The 24,116-nt window shown below is 39.2% G+C and overlaps 1 protein-coding gene across 1 annotated transcript in view; it reads left to right on the forward strand.

The window, feature by feature from the left end:
• The first annotated feature begins 571 nt into the window (after nucleotides 1-571).
• RAP1B (RAP1B, member of RAS oncogene family) overlaps nucleotides 572-24,116 on the forward strand; it is a 35,064-nt gene continuing 11,519 nt past the window's right edge. Inside the window, exon 1 of the mRNA XM_060777486.2 lies at nucleotides 572-744. The gene's annotated coding sequence lies outside the window, so the exon portion shown is untranslated. The remainder of the gene's footprint in view (nucleotides 745-24,116) is intronic.

Consider the following 24,116-nt stretch of genomic DNA (forward strand, 5'->3'; position numbering starts at 1 on the left):
CTCTGCCCCGGAGTGTGGTGGAGGCTCCTTCTTTGGAGGCTTTTAAGCAGAGCTGGATGGCCATCTGTCAGGGGTGCTTTGAATGCAATATTCCTGCTTCTTGGCAGAATGGGGTTGGACTGGATGGCCCATGAGGTCTCTTCCAACTTTATGATTCTATGAATAAAAGCGGAACAATATCGCTTTAACAGCGTAGTGTAATTGTGGAGTGGCTTTTCCACCTCCTCGGCCGCCTTTTCTTTAACTGGGCGGTTACTGCAGCGAATGGGGGACCTACGAGAGGAAGAAAGAAAAGAATAAATGAACAGAAAGAGGGAGAAGAGGAAGAAAGAGCTGCAGTTCCTCCGCGCATGCGCATTCTGAGCGGAGAAAACTCGCCCCAAGAGGGAGGGAGACAGACGAGAAGGCTGCAGTTCTTCCGCGCATGCGCATTCCGAGCGGCGAGCTCGCCTCAGGAACAGAGGGTGGGCGGGAGGGGAGAGAAAGGCAGAAGAGAAGGCTGCAGTCCCTCCGCGCATGCGCATTCCGACTGGAGCAGAGGTGGCCCCTCCCTCTTTCCTCCTCCTTCCTCCTGTGCGCGAGCGCTAAACGGGAAGCCAGCGCGAGGCTGCGCGTGCAGCGTCACGGCAACGGCTCCAAGCCTCGCCCAGTCAGAAGGGAGGGGGAAGAGGGCGGGACAAGAGAGAGAGAAGGCGAGGGAGCTTTGGCCAGGACGGCGGCGGCGGGGAGCGGCAGCGCCGTCCGGTAAGTCGAGGCCGCCATGCTGCCTCCGAGGAGAAGCGAGCCTGTGGAGAAGAGGAGAGAGGAGGGAGGGGGAGTCGAGGAAGAGAGGAAGGCGGTTGAGGCGACACAGAGAGAGAGAGAGAGAGAGAACATGGCGGAGGCGGAACCGAGCCCGGCCGCTCCCCTCAGTGGAGAGAGAGATGCCGGGCGAAGGCTGCTCCCCCCTCCTCCCCCTCCTCCCTTTCAATGGCCGCCTCCTCTTCCTCGGGAGAACTTGGAGAAGGGGGAAAAGTTGGAGCCCCCTCCCTGAGGGGAATGAGAGGGAACCCGGGCCTTATAACGGGGGAAAAAGTTCTCGCCGGCCGGCCGGACTCCCTCAGCCCCGCCTGTTTCCATTCTCGGCCTCAGCGGGAAGCTCTGCGGCCGCTCCTCACTTCTGCCATAGGCCTCTTCCGCTTCCTATTTTCCTGCCAGAGAAACTGCCCCTCCACCAAGGAGCCGCATTGAAAGGCTGAAGGGAAGGGAAGGGGTGGCGGCCCACACCGGCCTTTCAGCAGCAGTTCTTCAGCTCCTCGGGGGAATAATGCGGTTTTTTTTTAATCGAGTCTTGGGGTCCTTCCACACAGTCCTAGATTCCAGAATATCAAGGCAGATATTCTCAGACAACCCAGTTCAAAAGCAGGTATTGTGGGATTTCCTGCCTCGATATTCTGGGATATAGGGCTGTGTAGAAAAGCCCTCGCCCTCCCCTAATATTATCATAGTAGACTCTTTGGGCCCTTCCACTCAGCTGAATAAAATCTCACAATTTCTGCTTTGAACTGGGTTATATAGCACTGTGGACTCAGATAACCCAGTTCAAAGCAGATATTGTGGGATTTTCTGTGTTGATATTCTGGGATATAAGGCTGTGTGGACTCATAGCCCAGTTCAAAGCAGATATTCTGGGATTTTCTGCCTTGATATTCTGGGATATAGGACTGTCTAGAAAAGCCCTCATTCTCCCCTAATATGATCACAGTAGCCTTTTTGGGCCCTTCCACACAGCTGAATAAAACCCCACATTTTCTGCTTTGAACTGGGTTATATGGACTCAAGATAACCCAGTTCAAAGTGTGGACTCAAGATAACCCAGTTCAAAGCAGATATTGTGGGATTTTCTGTCTTGATATTCTGGGATATAGGACTGTGTAGAAAAGCCCTCATCCTCCGCTAATATTATAACAGCAGACTCTTTGGCCTCTTCCACACAGCTGAATAAAATCCCACGTTTTCTGCTTTGAACTGGGTTATATAGCAGTGTGGACTCAGATAACCCAGTTCAAAATCAGGTATTGTGGGATTTTCTGCCTTGATATTCTGGGATATAGGACTGTGTAGAAAAGCCTTCATTCTCCCCTAATATTATCACAGTAGACTCTTTGGGCCCTTCAACACAGCTGAATAAAATCCCATATTTTCTGCTTTGAACTGGGTTATATAGCAGTGTGGACTCAGGTAACCCCGTTCAAAATCAGGTATTGTGCAATTTTCTGCCTTGATATTCTGGGATATAGGGCTGTGTGGACTCAGATAATCCAGTTCAAAGCAGATACTGTGGGATTTCCTGTCTTGATATTCTGGGTTATGTGACTGTTTGGAAGGGCCCTTTGCTATCCAGCACCCATGAGAATTGGTTGGTGCTGGAAAAATGTAGTTTCTGGTTGTTTGAGAGTTGTTTCTAAAATTACAAATAAGCCTAACTAATACTGCGTGCCTCATAAACTCTTTGCAGTCTTGATAGGGTGTTCACAATGAAATATGGTATTAATTGAAAGCAGATTTAGGGCCTTTCCAGACAGGCCCTATATCCCAGGATCTGGTCCCAGGTTTTCTATTTATCCCAGATTATCTGACAGTGCAGATTTATATAATCTAGGATCTATATCCCAGAATATCAAGGCAGAAAATCCCACTATATCTGCTTTGAACTGGACTATTTGAGTCCACACTGCCATATATTCCAGTTCAAAGTAGATAATGTGGGATTTTCTGCCTTGATATTCTGGGACATGGGGCTGTGTAGAAGGACCCTCAGTTTAAAGCAGATAATCTGGGATCAGATCCTGGGATATAGTGCAGGGTAAAAGGGGCCTTGATCTGTGTTTTTTTCAATGAATCATATTTCTAGCAAAGTTAACCTTTTGTTTATTTTTAAACAGAAAGTCCCCAGACCTTATATTCAGAGATTTTTTTCAAATATATGATCTGATCCCAGGTTTTAATAATAAAAGGTAAAGGTTTCACCTTGACATTAGATCTAATCAAGTCCGACTCTGGGGGATGGTGCTCATCTCCATGTCCAAGCCAAAGAGCCGGCCTTGTCCATAGACACCTCCAAGGCCATGTGGCCGGCATGACTGCATGGTGCGTTGTTACTTTCCCCCAAAAGCAGTGCCTATTATTCTACTCACATTTGAATGTTTTCAAACTGCTAGGTTGGCAGAAGCTGGGCCTAACAGTGGGAGCTCACCCCGCTCCCCGAATTTGAATTGCCAACCTTTCAGTCACCAAGTTCAGCAGCTCAGTGGTTTAACCCGCTGCGCCACCAGGTAGTCCTGGTTTAATAATAATAACTTTATTCATATCCTCTGCCACCATCTCCCTGAAGGGACTCAGGGCGGCTTACATATGGGTCAAAATGCCCACAAGACATAAAAGCAAAACAATCCATTAAAACAAAAGCACAATTAAAATAGGGCACAGTAAAATAGAACAATCCAGTAAAAAACATAAGAATATAAAATATCCCAAATTATCTGACAGTATGGACTCATATAACCCAGTTTAAAGCAGAAAACCTGGGATCAGATCCTGGGATATAGGGCCTGCCTGGAAGGGCCCCAAGACAAACTTAATGTAACTCAGTTTTGCTGTATTATAAAAACTGCTTGGCTTCTGCATTATGTAATTTTAATTTACCTTTTGAAGTTTTATTGTATTATACATCTATTTAAAATTTTATTTAAAGTATTTCTTCATTTTTGCCACTTGCTTGAGCGTCCTGGTTGCTTAAGTTCCAGGGCCCTTCCACACAGTGAGGTAACCCAGAATACCAAGGCAGGAAATCCCACAATATCTGCTTTGAACTGGGTTATCTTAGTCCACACTGCCATATATTCCAGATCAAAGCAGATAATGTGGAATTTTATTCCACTGTATGAAAGGGGCCTAAGTGTCCTAGCACTTGGGTTGGATTCAGATGCAGGTGGGCAGGGACTATACCAATAATGAAATGGTTAGAGAATACTTAATTGATCACAGATCTTTGGGGGTCCTTCCACACAGCCCTATATCCCAGAATATCAAGGCGGAAAATCCCACACTATGTGCTTTGAACTGGGCTATTTGAGTCCACGCTCAGATAATGTGGGATTTTCTGCTGTGATATTCTGGAATATAGGGCTGTATGGAAGGGACCTGGGTATCATTTGTCCCTGTTACAAAAATCAAGATCAAATAGCAGATGGTTAGGGCCCTTCCACACAGAATATTAAGGCAGAAAATCCCACAGCTTCTCCTTTGAACTGGGTTATCTGAGTCCACATTCAAATGATGTGGGATTTTCTACCTTGATATTCTGGGATATAGGACTGTGTGGAAGGGCCCCTAGTGCCTTGGACACGAATGCAGTGCTCTGCACAAGTATTACTAAAACCAGTGAGTATTCATTTGTGCTAAATTATGATAAAGAGTGCAGGTCTTTGTAGCCTAGTGAAGTTTTCAAAATGGAAATCCTTGGAGTCATAGTATTGGAAGGGAGGGGCTTCATGGGCCATCCAGTCCAACAATGCATGATTGAACATCCTCAGCAGGTAGCTGTTCAGACTCCTTTTAAAGAGATCAAGAAAAAGAGACCCCACCACATCTCTAGGCACTGCTCTTACTGTGAAGAAGTTCCTTATAATGTTCAATGGAAATCCACTTTTCTGCAGCTTCAGACCATTTGATGTGGTCCTACCATCTAAGGCAGCAAAAATAGACCTTCTCCCTCTCTTGTGTGACAACCCTTGAAGTATTTAAAAAGTGCAGTCATGTCAGCCTTCAGTCTTCTCTGTATTAAGTTGAACATAGCCAGCTCATTCAGTGTTTCCTCATATGCCGTACAATAAGCAGTCATTTAAAATCCTGTTTTGCCTGCATCTCTTATTTGGCAGCTTTTTCATAATCTTGTGCTGATACCTTTTCAGTTTCCTGTTAACTTGCCCTAATTCAATATTTCAGTAACTTCCTGTGTTAAACTGAAACCAGACAAGGCTGAAATGAAAATTGTCAAACCCTGTAATTGGTGGGGAGAGTGGCTGTCCTTTTAGTATTCTGGCCTTGGGGTGCTTTTGCAATTAGCCCCATGTCTAGAAAGTCAGGATATAGTAGTGTCTAGTGCCTGTCTGGAACTTCTATTCAGCAGTTGTGTTTGTTTCGATCATAAGGTTTGTCTCAAATATACACGTGAGGCTTCATTACTATAGTGCTCTGCAGATGTTATTACCTTGAAAGTAGGGAAAAATGTGAAGTGGTTTAGAGTGTAGAGGTCATGAAAACTTTTTTTCCGAATAGGGAGAAAACTGTTGGCAAATGCTATTTCCAAAAATAGCCATATTAGTTTGTTGCATCAAGAACAATAGAGTCATGTGGACCTTTGAGGTCTAATACTTTATATAGCATGAACTCTGTCCCATTCCTTATCTGGGCATGTTTTTTACATTGACACTCTAAAGACCTGCGTGGCTTGAAATTTTGTCTCTTCCCATAGCCAAGTTTCAGAAGCAAATCCAATATTGTGTTTATTTTTTAGTCATAAAGACATGTAGAGAAATGTTATTATGACAGCTGCATCTGACCCCCTTCCTAATTAATTGGTGAACAACTGAAAATTTACAAAAAGTAGTAGGGCCTCTTTGGTTTCTTCTTGACTTTGTGCTGTGTTATTGCGCCAGTAGAGCATGATTGTGGATATAAACAGTCATCTGTTGACCATGAGGGTTGGATAGAGCACAAATTGTGTATACTTTAGCAGTTTATTTTTGAAGAATGGCAACTTCTTTTGACTTATCAATAAAAACTCTCTGTACTATGGTGATAGAAATACGAGTGTGGTGTTCCAAAAACACTTTCTCCTAACTTTTTAAAAATACATGCTGCCATGAAATCTGGTTTTCTTTGCATATATCTCTAGGTTGTGAAAAACAATCCAAGATGCAAATAGATGATGATCAGGAGAGTCTACTGATCAAAATCCTCTTTTTATTTATTTCAGATTTAATTAATTGTTGCTTTGAGCAAACTAGACTAAAGTGGTGATAATAGTGCAGATACCATTGCTTTTATGGAACTAATGTAGCCCTCCACAAATACTTTGAAGCAAACTTTTGTTCGGTATTAAAATCCTTAGTATTAATGCATGATTGTAAACCTTGTTTCTTTCCTCTGAATAGAATGAGAATCCATACATGAAAAAAAAATTCCTTAAGAAAGAACCCCTTCTGTAGGCAGAAATCTTTCTATAAGTGGGAGATCTTTTCTCCATTATTATTATTATTATTATTATTATTATTATTATACACTTTATATATTACCCACTTCTCCAAATGGCTTGAGGTGGGGTACAACAAATTAAAAAATATATGAACATAAAAATATAATAAACTACAAAGATAAAAACACAAATATATAGCTATGTATCAAACATAGATACAGAATTGACATATAGTAGCGATATAACGTAAAATGAAACTCATGATTGAAAGCTGACTGGGTAGGCTGCCAGAAGAGATGGGTCTTCAATTGCATATTAAATTCCGACACCTTGTTTAGCTGTCAGATCTCTTCCAACAGGTCATTCCACAGTTGTGGAGTGGCTGATGAAAAGGCCCTCTGGGTGACAGTCACCAGTCAGTTCTGCCTGGCTGAAGTAGCTGTCCATCAGAGGACCTCGTGTCCTAAAGGGAGATTGTGCAGGAGAAGATTATCTTGTAGGTAACCTGGACCCAAACCATGTAGGGCTTTAAGGGTCAAAGCCAGTAAATTGGCCGTCAGTGGAGTGACTTTAATATGGATGTAATATGCTCACTACTAGATGTTCCTGTAACCAATCTGGCTGCCATGTTTTGAACTAATTGGGGTTTCTGAACTTAGTACAGAGGTATCCCAATGTTCAATACACTGGAGAAGTTCAACCTTGAATAGTCTCCAAGCCATAGCATACAATTTATTTATCTAATTTATACCTCACCTTTCTCCTTGTTGGGACTCAAGACGGTTAACAATCAAACACATTGGTCACAGTTTAAAACAAAGTGACTACAAAAAAATGTGTAGATTTAGGTTAAAATACAGTTAAAATATAATAAATATATTAAAAATAGTATTTAAAACTCATAGGTCCCAGTCCCTCGAGTTCCACCCACATCTCCCCAGAATATCCCTTATCCTTTCTCAAATACCTGCTGACAGAGAAAGGTCTGCCTGCCTGCAGAATCATAGAATACTAGAGTTGGAACAGACCATATGGGCCATCTAGTCCAACCCCCTGCCATGCAGGAAAAGCACAATCAAAGCACCCCCAACAGATGGCCACCCAACCTTTGTTTAAAAGCTTCCAAGGAAGGAGCTTCCACCACACTTTGAGGCAGGGAGTTCCACTGCTGAATATGTCTTACAGTCAGGAAGTTCTTCCTAATGTTCAGGTGGATTCTCCTTTCCTGTAATTTGAACTCATTTCTCTGAGTCCTAGTCATCAGGGCAGCAGAAAACAAGCTTGCTCACTCTTCCTTAGAACATCCTTTCACATATTTATACATGGCTATCATGTCTCCGTTCAGCCTTCCCTTCTGCAGGCTAAACAGACCTAGTGCTTTAAGCCGCTCCTCATAGGGCCTGGTCCTCCAGACCTTTGATCGTTTCAGTTGCCCTCCTCTAGACATGTTCCAGCTTGTCAATATCTCTTTTAAACTGTAGTGCCCATAATTGGACATAGTATTCCAGTCGAATAGAGAGGCACCATGGCTTACTTGATCTAGACCAGTGGTTCTTAACCATTGGGTCCCCAGGTATTTTGACCATCAGCTCTCAGAAATCCCAGCCAGTTTACCAGCTGTTAGGATTTCTGGGAGTTGAAGCCCAAAACATCTGGGGATCCACAGGTTGAGAACCACTGATCTAGACACTATACCTCTTTTCATGCAGCCCAAAATCCCATTGGCTTTTTTAGTTGCTGCATCACACAGTTGGCTCCAAGATCTTTTTTACATGGACAGTTGTTGAACCAGGCATCACTCATCCTGTATCTTTGCTTTTCATTTTTTTCTGCCTAAGTTGTCCTTTGCATTTTGTTAAGCAAGCAGGGATGGGGCCATCAATTGTTTGATGTTTTGACTTTATTTTAAAAGTCACATTAAAAGTAAAAAAAAATGAATCAATAAAACAAATATAGATCAGAAATACAAAAATGCCAAAAAGAAAAGTGGAAGAAAAGAAGGAAAGAAAAAGTAGATGACCTCTGATCCATCCTCACCTAGCCAAAAGAAAACAACATAAGCTTCACCATTTATGCCTCTCAATATTGACTCCTTTCTTGAACAAAAATCTTAATTTTCCAATGTCAGGGATGGGGTCAGCCTGGTCTCTTTTGGGAAGGAGTTCCACACTCTAGGATCCCATCAAACATAGTTGAGCGAGTGGTGGAACAGAGAGAAGGCCCTCCCCAGATGACCATAGGTGTCTGACAGGTTCATAGTAGGATCAATACTACTATGAACCTGTCAGACACCTATAGTCATCTGGGGAGGGCCTTCTCTCTGTACCACCACTCGCTCAACTGTGTTTGATGGGATCCTATAGTGGTGGCTGATCCTAGATCAATAAGGAGCCCCCAGTGGCGCAGTGGGTTAAGCCCCTGTGCCGGCAGGACTGAAGACCGACAGGTCGCAGATTCAAATCCGGGGAGAGGCGGTTGAGCTCCCTCTACCAGCTCCTCATGCGGGGACATGAGAGAAGCCACCCACAAGGATGATAAAAAACATCAAAAAATCATCCGGGCATCCCCTGGGTAACGTCCTTGCAGACGGCCAATTCTCTCACACCAGAAGTGACTTACAGATTAGTGACTTGCAGATTCTCAAGTCTCCTGACACAACAACAACAAAAAAGAAAGTAGGATCAATAAATGGCAAGGACTTCAAAGATCATTGTCAAACTTGCTCTTTGGTTATGCATGATTCACCTATTGCATCCCTGATAAATAGTAATCCAGATTTTTCTTAAATATTATTGGTCAATGGCTGCCTATTGTATCATCAGGAAGTTTCTCTTGAATTTCGTTGAAATCTTTTTATCTTTATGGATTTTTACTTCATTCCAGCCAAGAATCGGCAACTGGCAGCTATTAGCCTGTGGTTTCCACTTGCTTGTTCTCATCATATATTCTGGAACAACAGAAAGAATTGTCTTTTATGTGACAGTTCTTTAGATATTAGAAAACCGATGCTATGTCTCTCCTTAGTCATATCTTTTTGAGTTAAATATACTCTAGGCCAGCGATGGTGAACCTTTCCGAGACCAAGTGCCCAAACCAGAGTGGGGGGGGGGGTGGGTGAGCCGGGTGGGAGGGGGTAGGATAGAGAGCACTGCGTGCTCCTTCTGGCATATGTGTCATAGGTTCACCACCACTGCCCTAGGTATTCAACTCTTCCTTATACCAGATTTGGTTACCAGTCTCATCACCATCCTGATTTACTTTTAAATCAACATGATAAAACAGCTCTAGTTTTGATTAACTATAAGCAAAATACTTTAATCAGACTTAGTACTATAGGAAAAGGTCTATATGCGTTAGCAGCTATGTAATTTTCCATTGTTCTTCTGATATGGTATTTGCTCTGTATCCTGACTTTCTAGCTTGCATAAAAAGTGGCTAAAATTGTGAAATTACTTGAAAACAAGAAAAACATTAGGTTTAGTCAAGTAGACCTCTAAAATTATGGAATGTGTTAGTTAACCAATTGCATAAGTCCCACTAATTTCATTGGATTTTTTAGTTGGGGTTAATATTTGACTTGGCGTATAGAAAGATTACTTCATGAAGACCAGCTGTATGCTACAGGGCCAAGCTGTGCTGATATGAGGGCACATCATTTTTAAAAATTCTCATTTTTGCCCTTTTCTTCTGCACTGCACGCAATGATGTCTAGATTTTGTATCTAAAGAGGCAACTAGTTGATGAAAGCTGAATTCTCCCTGCCTTAATTGGTGATGCATTGTCACTTTTCTGTCAGACATGGGGTTCTTTTGGCAGTAGAATTGGTCTAAATGAAAAGCCCAAGGTGGAGTATGGATAGAGCCCCATTTCTTCCAGAAAAAAACAACCCTTCTAACATCCCTTGAACACACGTGAATAAACAAATTCACTTTCTCTTAATATGCTCAGTTTGAACCTTACTGTGATGAAGTTGATTTGTTGAACACGGATCAATAATTTTGATAGTGACTTCATTACTTAGTGCCTCCATAAAGAAGCATCTCCCAGTTGTCACCTTTTGCACAGGCATATCCTAAGTATGCCTGTTTTCTCTGTTTCACTGCAATGTGCTGAATTAGTTCCAAGTTCAGTTTTTCCTGTCAATTAAAAAATGAAGATAGAAAAGTCCTATTAATCATTTAAGAGGTATCTAACAACTTTAACCTATTTGTGTTGAGATGGCACTGAACCTTTTCTGTTACAGTGATGCCTATTTTATGTAATATTGATTGTTGATTTCTTGTTTCAAAGATTTTCCCAAGTATCATTTGTATCATTTAAGTACTGAATACTTGGAAAGCTTTAGAGAAATATAAGCAAAGGCTTTGAAAACATAGTGTCTGAAAACAAGATGATTAAACATTTACTTGTTTGATAAAAGCTGTAATGTAAATATCGTTAAAAAGTATATTATATTATAAAAACAATTAAATAGGCATGTTAATGTAGCAGTGAGTTGTTCTTGAAGGAATAGTCTCACCTAAATAATCCCCCTCATAATTTACTTTTGAGAATTGTCTTGAAACCTCCAATACTCTTGTATTATTAAACCAAATTTGAAAATTAGCATGAGAGTTTGGTAAAATGTCAGGTTTCTGAATTTCAGATGGTTCTGCCTTGGAGGAAAAACTTGTTTGTTTGCTAGATACAAATCCACCAAATATATATTTGTCTAAATCAGGGATTTTGTCCTTTGTTAGTTAACCGCTTTCTTCTTAATCTCTTTGGAATATGTGGTCCATCAAGGACCGTAAAAAATAATTGGACCTGAAACAAGTGAAGAAGGAGCTAAGGATCGCCTATCCAAAGATTGTCTATTCTTGCCCCTTATTTCTCCTTGCCCAGGAGGCAGGAAACAACAGTGGGAGATCCATTGTACTTACCAGATATATTAACTGATAGCTTCCAAGAAGAGATTAAAGCTGGCTAATAGCTGCCAGTTGCCTATTTCTTGCTGGAATGAAGGAAAAATCCATAAATGTAAATTTCCATAAACAAAATTTCTGTTTGTGTGTTAGGACATGGAATTGTGAACAGGAATAATGGGGAGGGAAAGAATAATGCCATTCATACATTTGTAAAAATATAGTATTTGAAATACTGTATAACCTGTCAAAGTTTTAGTGAACTGATTGGCCAGTTATTTCTGAAGCATTTACCTTTTCTTTAGAAGAACAAAAAACATACTAATGGACATCTTACTATTTTTGTCAATTGCAAATTATTTTATAGTGTTGTTGTTTTACAATAATAGTTAACTTCAGTATTAAAATTCTTTATAACTTAATTTTAAGAGGGCATCTGTAAATGCGAATAATTGAACAATTCTTAGGTTTGGTTTTTATTCCTGGAAAAACCAAAGTCAGCCAATAGATGTAATTTTAAACAAAATACAGGTTTTTCTTTAATGAAAATGTATTTATTAAAATGTTTACTCTGTATCCAAAGATCTCAGTACCGTATATAATACATTTAAAGAGTTTAGTTGATCCTGATATGTGTGCATATGTGTATATAGAGCAACGTGTCAAAGCAGTAAGAATATTTAAAACAGAAGTATTTCTCTAGTGAGAGGTCACAGAAGAGAACTCATCTATCAGTCCTCTGACCAACATTTATAGGGGGAAATGAACCTTCCAAGTGTTGCTGTTCCAAATGATTTGGGGTTTAAAATATTAATATCAGTATCTTGATTTCAGACTGGAAACATATTGGCAACCAGTTCTTATAAAATTGTATTCTATGACTTGCATTGTTCTAGCCAGCAATCTAGTTGGCTGTATTTTGCAATGACTGTAGTTTACTATCATCTTCAAAGGCAAACACATAGTGAGTCCATTGCAGTGCTCTAGTTGAGAGTTATTAGTGCATGAACTACTGTGGCAAGGTTATCTCTGTCCAGGAAAAACTGTAGCTGATAGACAAAATCAAAGTGGCCCCAGATAGATTGAGCCAAATGGCCATCTGAATTTCTAATTACAGAGGTGGATTTCAAAGTACTTCCAAGCTACATACCTGTTCCTTTAAGGAGGTTACACTCCGTATTAGAGCCTTCGACATACTGATGGTACAGTAGAGTATTGTTTATCCAACATAAATGGGATGGCAGAATGTTGGATAATAAGGAGGGATTAAGGAAAAGCCTATTAAATGACAATTTGCATTATGATTTTAAAATTAAGCACCAAAACATCATGTTTTACAACAAATTGACAGAAAAGGCAGTTCAATACACAATACACAGTAACATTATGTAGTAATTACTGTATTTACAAATTTAGCACCAAAATAGATTCCTAATTATCCCTTCCAACAACATCATGTAGATATAGAATAGCATAGGAGACAAGACTGAACTATTTCTAGCTAGAGCTTACTGACTATGGGACTGATTTGTGGAACCGGCCTTCCTTATAAGAGAAGAACCACTGTAACAACAGAATAGCAGGCCTTCTATCTTTCACCCAGAATAGGTTATTAGGCCAGCTATGGTCATTTAAGTATCTAAAATAATACTTTTCATAAGTTTGTTAGCTTCAGGAATATGAGTAAATTTTATTGGGATAAAACTATTGTACTTCTGTTCAGATCTATAGATGTATATTCAAATACAAATCATAAGGGGCCTACAGAATCAAATATATTAATGATAAAATGATAGCTTGAATTGTAGATTTCAGGGAATTTACTGTCCCTTAAATGTTTGTGAATACAGGCTTGATTTGGGCTATGGACAAGACAAAAAGTCAGCATTGTAGTTTCTGAAAACGTATTGTGCTTAGAACACAAAGTATAGCCTTTATAAGACTTCTACATTGCTTGTTATAGAGAATAGACGTTTTTGAATCAAGTGCACTTATTGTCCTAAAATTTAAACAATATCCCAAGGAAAATGCATTCTTTATGTGATGTGTAGAGTTTGTCTAATTTATTATATCTGATCTCAACTTTTATATTGAAATTTGCAATGAAGCAGTGCTAGAACTATAAGGATCAAGAGAAGAAATGCTTTATGCTAAGTATAAATTAAACAAGGATACTTATCAGCAGGATGACACATGATTAGATCATATAAAAATACTGGAGAGTTGTCGTCTCAGTGGACTACTTTAGCCTTGTTCCTTAGTCAAAACACACAATTTTGAAAGTTAAGGTGCACCAAAAATTAGTAAACATTTGGTTCTGGCTATTTTGCCAACTCTTGCTATGAAAATAGTTATCTAAAAAGATGTATGATTTAATTTCATCTATATCTGACAAATCTATCTACACACATAATAAAAGTGAAAATATGTATGTGTGTGTGGCCGACATGTCCACTTACACAGACAAGGTCCTGCCTCCACAAACAGCTATAGCTCCCACTACTTAGCAGATACCAAAGACATTGACATTGCAGGTTATAGTGAGTGTCATGAACGTGTACAAGAGCCCTGCCAGTGTGCTCCACAAACACCATACTGCTCACCACCCAAGTGAATGCTTTCATATGAGGATAATTTCATCCTAGATTTTAAGTGTTTCCTCCACCTGGCGTTTCTTACTCTCTCAGTTGTTGTGGAATTTGCATGACCCAGCCCACTGCCTCTCCCTTAATCCTTTCCCATTCTTTACTACGGCACACAGTAAACAAGAATTAATCAGCAACAGAACATGCTAGAGAGGTTTGGGGAGAATTCACCGTGATTTATAGGAGTTGTAGGTACTGGGATGTATAGTTCACCTGCAATCAAAGAGCACTCTGAATTCCACCAACAATGGACCTGGAACTAACTTGGCACACATGACCAACAAAAAATACTGCAGGTCTTTGGAGCGATTTATAGAAATGATAGTTCACCTACATCCAGAGCACACTATGAGCCCAAACAATGATGGAACTGCATCAAACTTTGCACACATACCTGATATGCTGAAATTTGATTACTGGAGGGGTTTAGGGAGAACTGATCTTTCTTTCTGGGAGTTGTAGTTCACCCACAACCAGAGAAACTGACTTCCCCCAATAACAGACCTGGACCACACTTGGCACACAGAATCCCCATGACTAACTCCACCTACTGGAGTGGTTTGAGAGGACTGACTCGCCATAGTAGGAGTTGTGGCTTACCCTACAGCCAGAGAGCACACTGAACCCTACCAATGATGTTTTTAGATAGTTATCTAAAAAGATGTATGATGTAGAGAAAACTTGCCCAACATAACAAACTTTAGTACTGATGAATTTTTTCAGGGTTAACCCACAACCTTATGTATTTTGTACAATTAAAATTAACTTTTCACATATTCCAGGCAGCGCTAGTGTATAAAATAAAAATGAGTGTTTGGCAGGACAGTGCCAAAACTCTATTCTACCTCTAGAAATGATAGAAGCACTAACATCCCTACTTCATTTATTTACTTTTGATCTCTAGCTCTTGATTTTTAATTCATCAAGTAATCCAAGAGTTTGGCAGTGACTCTTGCATTCATTGTGTATGCTTACTTACAGACTTATAAACCAGGGTAGTGGCGCTAGAGTAGTTATAAGCATAAATTTCATATGTAGAAATTGATTTCAGACTTTAGGACAAGAGTGTCAAACTCATTTGCACCGAAGGCTACATCAACCTTATGGTTGTCTTCAAAGGACTGGTTGTAATTGTAAGACTATATAAATTTAACTATATAACATTGTAAAGCCTCATAGACCACATACAATGATGTAGCGGGCCAGATTTGGCCCATAGGTCTTGCGTTTAACATGTTCTTTCAGATTTCCTCTGTGAATATAATCATTACATTCATGGACTTTCAAGCTAGAGGTTGTCCATAAAGTTTCCTGCAGTTTGTTGTTAGGATATATTTAATTATATAGTGCCAAAAACTGATTTTTTTAAAAATCTATCAAAGTGTTTACGCCTATAAGTTCTCCGAATTCACAGCCGATTTGGCTTTCTGGGCCAAGGTCTGCTTTTTCAGGAAGATAGGCTTCTAGCACAGGATAGACTGCACTTCACAGAAGTTGGAAGTAATGTTTTTTACTGAGAGATTCACAAACATGATCATGTGGACTTCAAACAAAATTGTGTGGGGCAGGGAGGGTAACAATATCCTTGGAAACATTAGTTTTATCAAGGCCTGAAGGGAACAACCCAAAGGCTAAACAGAGGGTCGGACAAACAGAACAAATGCCAAGCAGCAAGAGCACAATAATCTCAAATAAACAGCTGCTGGGTACATCCCATGGGCTTAGATATCTCTACATGAATACCCAGAGCATGGGAAATGAACAAGATGAACTGTAACTTTTAGCACAACAAAACAGTTACAACTTAATAAGCATAACTGAAACCTTGTGGAACAAGTCCTATAATTGGAATGTAGTAATGTAGTATAGCTTATTTTAGAGAAATAGGTCAAATAGGAGAGGGGACTGAGTAGCATTTTATGTCAAGAACGCTTACACCTGTGAAGAGATCAGGATTTCAATCCTGGAAACCAGGTTGAGAGAATCTGGATAAGAATTAGTGGAACAAGGACTAAAAAAGATGTAGTTGTGGGGGTCTGCTACAGACCTCCAAGCCAAACTGAAAAACTGGACAAAGCCTTCCTTGAACAGTTGACTAAGCATACCGAAAGAAGAGATATAGTAGTAATGGGAGATTTCAACTATTCTGATTTTTATTGGAAAACAAGTTCTGCCATGAGTACAAAGTCCAGTAAATTCCTCACTTGCTTTACAGACAGTTTTATTGTCCAGAACGTGGAAGAGGCGACAAGGGGACCAGCTATTCTGGATCTGATCCTAGCCAACAATGTCGATCTGGTAAATAGAGTGGAAGTGGTGGGATCCTTAGGTGGAAGTGACCGTGTTCTCCTGGAGCTTGTGATACAGAGGAAACTAAGAGAAGTCAGACATGCTTTCCAAACTTTATGAGAGCTGGCTACAGGAAATTTAAGGAAATAGTGATCTCATGAACAGGAATACTAAAAGAGAACGGAGTTAATTATGGAAGAGAGTTTCTTAAAAGTGAGATACTCAAGGCACAATTGCAAACAGTGCCAGCAAGAAGAAAAAATTAAAAAGGGTAAAGAAACCAGGAACTTTCAGCTGAGCTAAGATTAAAGAAGACATGGACAAGAAATGGAAAAGGGGGGAAATCACCAAAGAGGAATTCAAACGAATAACAAACACATGTAGGGAAAAGGATCTGAAAGGCTGAAACGCAAAATGAGCTCAAGCTTAAAGAAATTAAAAATAATAAAAAGAGGTTCTTTGGTTATGTCAGTAGAAAAAGGAAGACAAAGTTCATGGTAAGGCCTCTGCGTGGAGAGGAAATGCTGATAGGGAAAAGGCAAAAGTTATTCAACAGTTTCTTTGCCTCATCCTCATTCGCAAAAGGAAAAAGACTGAGGCAAAGAAGCTGTTGAGTAAATTCTGCCTTTTTCCTTTTGCGAATGAAGCAATAGGGGCTATAAAAACCAAAATAGGTAAAGAAGTAGTCAAGGAATACCTGGCTACTGTAAACAAATTCAAGTCTCCAGGGTCAGGTGAACTACATACAAGGGTATTGAAGGAACTAGCAGAAGTCATTTCAGAACCACTGGCAATAATCTTTGAGAATTCTTGGAGAACAGAAGTCCCAGCAGACTGGAGGATGGCAAATGTCCCTATCTTCAGAAAGGAAAAAAAAAGGACGCAAATAATTACTGTCCAGTCAGCCTGACATCAATACCAGGAAAGATTCTGTAGCAGATCATTAAGGAGGCAGTCTGTAATCATTTGGAAAAGAATGTCCTGATCACTAAAAGTCAACATGGATTTCTCATAAAGTCATGCCAGACTAATCTTATCTCTTTTTTCGATAGTTGCAAGCTTAATAGACTCAGGGAATACTGTAGATGTAGCATATCTTGATTTCAGTAAGGCCTTTGACAAGATCCCCCATGAGCTTCTTTCAAACAAACTAGTAAAATGTGGGCTAGGCAATAGTACTGTTAGGTGGATTTGTAATTGGTTAAGCAACCAAACCCACAGGATGCCCACCAATGGTTCCACTTCATCCTAGTGGACTGCCACAGGGTCCAGTCCGGGGCCCAATTCTGTTCAGTTCAACATCTTTATTAAAGACTTGGATGAAGGATTAGAGGACATGCTTATCAAGTTTTCAGGTGACACCAAATTTAGAGGGATAGCTGATACTCCAGAAGACGGGATCATGATTCAAAATGAACTTAAAAAAACTGAGTTGGGCCAAAACTATAACAAAAATGAATTTCAACAAGGAAAAAGGTTAGATACTACAATTAGACACAAAAAATGAAATGTAAAAATACAGGATGGATGACACTTGGCTCAACAGTAGTCCATGAGAAAAAGATCTTGGAGTTTTAGTGGACAACAAGTTACACATGAGCCAGCAATGTGATACAGCAGCTTAAAAAGCCAATGGAATTTTGGGCTGCATCAAAAGCACTATAGTGTATTGATCAAGGGATGCCATGGTGCCTCTCTATTTGTTTTGTTCAGAGCTCACATGGAATACTGTATTTAATTCTGGGCACCACAATTCAAGATAGATACTGACAAGCTGGAACATGTCCAGAGGAGGGTGACTGAAATGATCATAGGTCTGGAGGCCATGCCCTATGAGGAGCAGCTTAAAGAGCTGGGTCTGTTTAGTCTGCAGAAGAGAAGGTTGAGAGGAGACATGATATCTGTGTATAAATATGTAAAAGGATGTCATAAGGAAGAGGGAGCAGGCTTGTTTTCTGCTGCCCTGGAGACTAGGACTCGGAGCAATGGGTTTAAATGACAGGAAAGGAGATTCCAGTTAAACATTAGGAAGAACTCCTGACTGTAAGAACTATTCAACAGTGGAAGTGACTGCCTTGGAATGTGGTGGAAGCTCCTTCTTTGGAGGCTTTTAAACTGAGGTTGAATGGCCATCTGTTGGAGGCGTTATGAGTGTCTCTTTTTTTGCACTGCAGGGGGTTGGACTAGATGGCCCATGTGATTTCTTCCAACTCTATGATTCTGTATTTTAGGCCAAATGAGGAAAATAAACCAGAGAGTCTGGAATGTCCTCAGTATTCTAATGGGTGTATGATGCAAGGGCTTAAGTTGTATTTTTAAAACAGTGGATTTCAAGTCAGTGCACTTCTAGGTCAGAAAGAAATTTGTCAATTTATGGGGGGCATTTGTGGAAGAAAAGCATACATTCAGCTTTTCTCAAACGGATACGAGATCTTGATTTCTCAAAATCAAAAACATTGGTGGGCAACAGGCATTTTGATGTATTCTATATGCTAGATATGCAAAAAGAGGTGAAATGCCTGGCTTGTTAACTTGGGATGTTTCATTAAAGTTTTTTTTATCACGGGGTGAGAGCATTATAGAATAGTGGTATAGAATTATACAATAATAATGATGTCTGCAGAAGATACCGTATTAGTCATGATTATTTGAAACTCCTCTCTAGTTGGCATATGCATTAAGATAATTGATCCTGGTAATACATTTCCCACGATGAGCAAAAACAACAATTAAAAGTGTGCATGTGTGGTAAACTCTCTATATGTTGCCTATATTTTTCCTATAAATTACATCCAGTTAAGGAATTCTCACATCCTTACACTTGTTTTTCTGTCCTTGAGAAGTAAGAATAGGCTCTTATGGCAACATTGAGCAGATGTGAAACTCTGATACAGTCTTCTGTGTGCCATCACATAATTGCTGTCACATTTATACCTGCATATGCTGTGGAATTGTGGTTTATTTCTTGGATCAATGAAAGAATATAAACAGATGGTAATTGTTTATATGACTTGAATTTAATCTGTTGTACTTCATCTGCTTTGATTCCTTGTGTTTTATTCTTTACAGCTTCAAAAGTCACATTAATCATGGTGAGCCTGGCACATATCCTCTGATAAGCAAAACCAGAGGGTATGTTGACAGTGGGTGGGAACTGTCAACAGCTTTGTGTTGATCAGTAGTTTCTCCACAATGAGAGTGGAGGAAATTGCCACATGTGTTAGAGACATAGTCCTTGCCTTGCTTTCATATGGGAAACAATCTGGGAGAATGGGATTCATGCAGCTTTTTAAGGGGCTGTCAATCTCTTCATTGGGTACTGAAACCAGAATTCTTTCCTGCTTTTTCTTGAGGAATTGCTGAAAGGGAAGTTCCCTTGATGTTGCCTGAAGTGGTTTGATGTTGCTTAGAATGGTAGGACAGCCCTTAACACCACAATTTTGGCTAACAAGATCAGAAGAGTTTAACCTTTTGTTTCTGGCTTTCCTATCTCTCTCATACAAACCAAGGCTGTAGTGATTAAAATATCTGAGACAGATCCTTGCTTGATAGAGAACTTTATTACTTGCAAATGTGATACATAGTGTTAGAAATTTCTTCTTATTTTCACTGTGAGAACTATTTCATTAAGAACATTTCAAAACTACAATTTTCTGAAGCTCAGGGTGTTGGATTTGGTCAAAGAGTTGTTATGTTTAAAACTTCCTCATGTTTTCCAATATGAAAATGATAAAACAGATGTGAAGTTAAGCTAAACTATCTTAATACCTGAAGTTTCAAACGTATTTGCTTAAAGATGTTTATAATATAAACTCAACATTGCATATTTACCATAGCTTAGCTTTAATTTCTTCTCTTCTTTCTATTACATACTTTATATTCAGGAGCAAATTATAAATCATAAAATAGACTGATAGTTGAATATTGTTTTGGTAACAGCAGATTTGATGAGTTTAGTGTGGTTTTTTCACATGTACTGTTTGATCAAAAGCAAAAAGAGATTGTCAAGAATCTAAATGCACCTGTCACTGAATACTTTATTTTAATTAATTTAATGTGTTTTTTTTCATTCATATGAAATAATGGAATTAAAATTGTACTCTTCTTTCTTGTTTGGAAAAACTGAAGATTTTTTCTAAAATCTTACTAGCTTCTCGGTGCTTATATTGTTTTAGATTTGAATTATAATTGGATAATGGAGAAAAGGTTAAAATGGAATTGGAGTCCTCTAGAAACTAGATACTAAATATTGTTGTAATTTTTCAGACCATTTTATCTGATTGTTGGCTTCTTTCAATGAAATGGATGCATATTAAACAATGTCCAATTGCAGATAACATGTGATATATTGATTAATAAGCAATATTTCTCTAAACAAAATTTGAAAAATACAGTCTTATAAACACTTATGTTACAAACATGCATTTTACGTCATTACAGTATTTCCAAGCTCTCTAAATATCCTAGTAGGTTGCATTCATTTCCAATTATTTACTACTATCATTCAATAATAGGGGGAGGGGGGATGAGAAAAGGCTATAGCCCAAATACATAAAATGACAAGTTATAAAAAAATCCATTGTGGTTATGTACCTTAAAAAATCCATTGTGGTTATATACCTTTCAGAAAACGTTTAGTCAGTCAGCAGTGAAGGAATTGATTACAGAAATCCAAAGAATTAAAAGTTCCTGTGGAACAACAACAAAAATTCAAAGATGTTGCATGATGTGCTACTTCAAGGATTTAGAAAGTCAGGCCCTGTAATGTTGAAACTACAACTCCCAACATTTCTCACCACTGACTGTGTTGATGAGGTCTGAGGAGACTTAAAACTCACATCAATATCTAGAGGACAACACTTTTCCAACCTGACACCTTTGCCTGCTAATATTCAGTCTTGAAGACAGCAAGAACATTGAGTTTGACACTGAAAAGGGCAAGTGTGCAAGGGCTTTTAAAATGCCCGTCCACTCGTACTATTGTGCTTCTGACGTATAATATTCAGTTGGAGTTTAAGCATGTTTCTGCATAGCTAAATGGCAGCAACTACATTATATAAACTGCTTTTTCACTATTTGTGTTCTTTAATGGATAAATCAAGTGTGTTTGTTTAAATCACTTCCAAGTTTAGTGATTATGGTTTTTTATGTATGGTACACTCCATACAGTTGCGTTTGAACAGTTTGGAATGGTTTAAAATGCAGGTGATATTAGCCAGGTTAATACCACCGGCATTGATGATTATTCCATTTATATGTTCAGTTCAGCATACGTGTTTGACCTGTTAAGTATTAAATGCTCTAGGAACAGGGCATATTTCAGAAATTGACTCCTTATTTACAAACTTAGCTGAATGTCAGTAAATTTCCTCAGATATTGCTTGTTGAACCTAAGAAGTTTCCATGTTACTTATGTTCGCAAGACTGCTCTTTTAAAGTGTTATTTTAGATTTATATTTGGATTTAAACTGTCTGCTGACTTATTGAAAGGTGTATTAATTTAGAAATAGAGTGCTTTCTTGTGTGTAAAAATATCTAGCTTGAATATTTGGAAAGGTGATAATTTGTTGTAACTTGGGTCAGGGAAGCACCCAATCTTTGATCTAAAGTTTATAAATAGCTGCCAAGCTCATTTATAATATTGTCCTAGTATAATCAAAACACATTGGGGGAGGGGGAGAACGTTTGATAGCAAAGAGTATTGGCTCATTGTTGAGGGAGAAATATGAGTCAGTAGTGCTTGGTAGTCATGTGGTATCTGATTGTTTTACATAAAGGAGAAAAAAACTTCAGTCACAACAGGATAGCATCAGAATTCCTGAACTGGGCAGAGCACCATCTAATGTCAATAAAGGCCATTCACATCAAGGGAATTCAACACAAAGGCTTGCTCACACAGTAGGGAATCAATATCAGAGGCTGGAACTGGCAATTAAATGATGTGGTGTGCTGCATCTAGGAGCTAGATGTTACTGTTTCAGCAGATAATACTAAGCTTGCTTACTTTCTCTAGAAAAATGAACCCTTCTTGGCAAATTTCAAACTCAGTGTTTCTGCTCCTTTTGCTTGGATTACTTTCAGGTTTAATGTTATCATTTTCTCCATGAGTTCTGTGGAACTTGTATAATAGGAAGGCCTCATTACTGTTATTCTGTCACTGGTCTTGCTCAGCTTTTCTCATAAAGGAAGTTGGGCTATAACTTACATTTCCAAATATGGCTTCATGTGCAGAATGAATGTTTGGCACCAGTTTGAAATTGAAGATTAAGTCTAAACTGAAAATGTTGCTGCTGTAAAGTGTTCCTGTTTCTCCAAACCATTTCCCCGTGTTCTTGTAACAGATAACTATCAGTTGTGGAATCTTACTGGAACCTGAATCTTTCAGCAATTGGGACCTCAGTTTTATATATTGAGTCTAGCGCAGCTATTGAACCATGATGGCTACAGTTCTTTATGACAGACAGCCACAAACAAGTCACCTTGTTTGTACTGCTTCATGGTTCTGCACAGACATTGCAAAATGCTGTATAACTGTTAACTTCAGAATTGTTCCTTCATATTTTGAAATAAAAATAACAATGTTGTGAGAACGAGTTCAGAATTACATTGACTGCATCTTCCTTGGCTACTTCAGCAACTATCTTTCTAGCAAATGCTAGTTGCTTTATATATCTGAATCTATGTTCCTCAATAGGTAATGTTTATGGAGGGAAACATTCCTTAAGGATGTGGACATCTTTTTTCTGAAGGTTGAAATTTCATTTGATTCAAGATTTTGTAGATAGAGATTATGTAATTGTGGATTCCATATATCTTAAGCATTCAACATATTTTATTTGTGCCTTATCTGCTAAAAGCTTATTCTTTCTAATAATTGGAATGAACTATTGTAATGAAAGCAAAAAGTATGTTAACACTGTAGACTATTTTCTTTTATCTACTATATATGTATGTGCTAAAACCAGAGCAATCTAGTTTTTAGAAAAGCTTAAAATGGCAGTTCTGTGTTTATGTTTAGTAATAATTCTGGCCACTAGGCTTGGGCCTGAATCAGTTTGAATGAAAATATTTGCAATATTCAGTGGTCCATTTTATATAATTGCCAAAAACAGAATGGGGAGAAGCCTGGAAAAATGAATTAAGAGAGCCAGATTTTATTAGTTCCTGGAGAGTATGAGGTTAAGTCTGCAATATACCAGAGGCAGGAGTCTGTTGCGGGGCTCCTGGAGAAGATGGGATTAAGTGCTGCATCCTTTTTTCCCTCCCCAGCAGTGGCCGCAGTGTCCATTTCTTCTGGAAAAGTTCCCTAGGCTCCTCCTCCAGAGAGGACCCTGCTGGGAACTTACTTTCCCAGCAGCACTTGCTTAGGGTTGGTATTTAAAAGTCTCTGAGTTCCTCTCGGAGCATGACGGGAATTGACGCAACCAACGACTACAATTCCCAGAACCCCCTCTTGTTGTTTGTCTTCTTTTAAAAAATGTGATGGTTAAAATTTAAAATAATTCTAAAAAATCAGTAGATTGATGAATTGTTTTGAAACTTGGCTGGCCTGCAGTGGTAAAAGGGTCTAAAATGAAGGAAGGTTTCATGCATACAGGCCTTAAAATGACTGAGGACTGAGCCTTTTAAATTTCTGTTGTAGCCAATGGGCCAAATCTTTGTCAAATGAAAACGGAACACCCCTCCCAATTTGAGTAACTTCCTGGTAAACAGAATGGGGGTCAGCCGACAATGGACCCTGAAATAGCATGCCTTTTGGCCGAATTGCACAATTCTACTGGCCTTTTTGTTGGCATTGAATGTTTGCCACTGTGTGTATTTTGTTGTGAGCCACCCTGAGTCCCTTCGGGGAAGATAGGGCGGGCTATAAATAAAGTTTCATTCATTCATCATACTCAATTCTATAATCTGGGAGAGGTTATCCAGAGATGTGGTCTGAGATCAGTATTATGTAACATACAATTCTGTTTTTGTCAAATGAAGATGAGACGTCTGTGGTTATGCTGAACCAGTGCTGGAACAGCACAGCAATGGACTGAA

This window comes from Anolis sagrei, chromosome 5 (assembly GCF_037176765.1).
Source record: "Anolis sagrei isolate rAnoSag1 chromosome 5, rAnoSag1.mat, whole genome shotgun sequence".
Classification (NCBI taxonomy): Eukaryota; Metazoa; Chordata; class Lepidosauria; order Squamata; family Dactyloidae; genus Anolis; species Anolis sagrei.